The sequence below is a fragment of the Jaculus jaculus genome, chromosome 8, assembly GCF_020740685.1.
Source record: "Jaculus jaculus isolate mJacJac1 chromosome 8, mJacJac1.mat.Y.cur, whole genome shotgun sequence".
Classification (NCBI taxonomy): Eukaryota; Metazoa; Chordata; class Mammalia; order Rodentia; family Dipodidae; genus Jaculus; species Jaculus jaculus.
The window spans coordinates 1,455,831-1,457,500 of record NC_059109.1 but is presented as its reverse complement, the minus strand read 5'-3'; the positions used below and the strand labels follow the sequence as shown (position 1 = coordinate 1,457,500).

General features: G+C 42.1%; 1 non-coding gene across 1 annotated transcript; it reads right to left on the bottom strand.

Moving 5' to 3' along the window:
* Nucleotides 1–52: 52 nt before the first annotated feature.
* LOC123463213 lies at nucleotides 53–166 on the bottom strand. Its single transcript, XR_006638804.1, has one exon. It is a non-coding gene; the product is annotated as a small nucleolar RNA SNORA36 family (small nucleolar RNA).
* Between the last annotated feature and the right edge of the window lie 1,504 nt (nucleotides 167–1,670).

Sequence of the window (1,670 nt, the reverse complement as noted above, 5' to 3'; positions counted from 1 at the left end):
GTGCCTTTAACCATGGAGCTCTCTCTCCAGCTTCAGGATGACTTTTTTCTACATTTGTAAGCTGAGTATTAAATGAATAGAAAATATTTTCTATCCAATCATTTCCCAGCCAGTTTCAATGTCCCAAAGCTTAATTGACAGAGCAGGGATGATCAGGATGACTTTATTTTAATAAATATTTTATTTTTGTTTATTTTATTAGAGACAGAGAGAGAAAGAATGGGCACACAAGGGCCTCTAGCCACTGCAAACAAACTCTAGATGTATGTGCCACCATGTGTATCTGGCTTACATGGGACCTGAAAAAGTGAACCTGGGTACTTAGGCTTCGCAGGCATGCACCTTAACCACTAACCCATTTCTCCAGCCCCAGGATGACTTTTTATCACACATTTAATCATGCTGATCTGGTGGCCTCATTCCCTCCCATTCTAGACAGAAACAGGCTATGGTCAGACAGAGCTCCCCAGTGGGTGTCCTCTGGGCTTCTCTGGATGCCCAAGCCTGGGTAACATACTCTGGAATCTTTGCCCCAGCACTTGTTGAATACGTTTTGTTAAGACACATATCTGGTTCTGAGATAGTTCTCTTGGTAAAACTGGGATAAGATCTTTGCAAGGTTGCTGTGAGAACCAGATTTCAAAGAGCTACTAGATCACACTTAACCTATGTGAAGCACTCAACAGTTGATAACTGTTAATAGCAATAGCAGGAAATGATCACCAGACCTTTACTGATCACTTGAGGGGACCCCAAAACATTACCCTGGCTCATAACACAATGCTGGCACCTTGGGGCTCAAGAAACAAATAAATGCCCAGGCATGGTGGCACACACCTTTAATGCCAGCACTCAGGATACTAAGGTAAGAGGATCACTGTTTGGGGCCACCCTAAGACTACATAGTGAATTCCAGGTCAGCCCGGACTAGAGCAAGAACCTACCTCGAAAAAAACAAACGAAGGAAAAAAGAAACAAATAAATGCACAGACCAACAAATGAATATGTCAGAATAACATAAGCTAGGAAAAACAATGATAAATGGAAAAGATCAATTGACAGAAAATGGAAAGGCCAAAGGGAGTGAACCCAAGAGAATGGCCCACTTAGAAATGCAGAAAGTTGATTTCAGTCAGAGTTGATGGCTGAACAAGAGACCGTTGGCTGTCATTAGGTTACATATAAAGCACTATGTATTACAAAGAAAACTAGTGACAGTAGCTGCTGCTATAGCGCTTCTCAAGGTAGATGGTATTGGCTGCAGAAATGGTGAATATACTTAAAACTATACTTCAAAAGGGTGAAATTTATGGTCGATTAGATATATCTCAAGTCGGACGTGGTGGCGCATGCCTTTAATCCCAGCACTTGGGAGGCAGAGGTAGGAGGATCGCTGTGATTTCGAGGCTACCCTAAGAATACATAGTGAATTCCAGGTCAGCCTGAGCCAGAGTAAGACCCTACCTCAAAGAAAAAAAATATATATATATATATATGTGTGTGTGTGTGTGTGTGTGTGTGTGTGTGTGTGTGTCTCAAAAAAAAAATAAAACAGTAGCTGTGCATGGTAGTGCATGCCTTTAATCTCAGTACTCAGGAGACAGAGGGAGGAGCACTGCTGTGAGTTTGAAGCCACCTGAGACTACATAGTGAATTCCATGTCAGCCTGA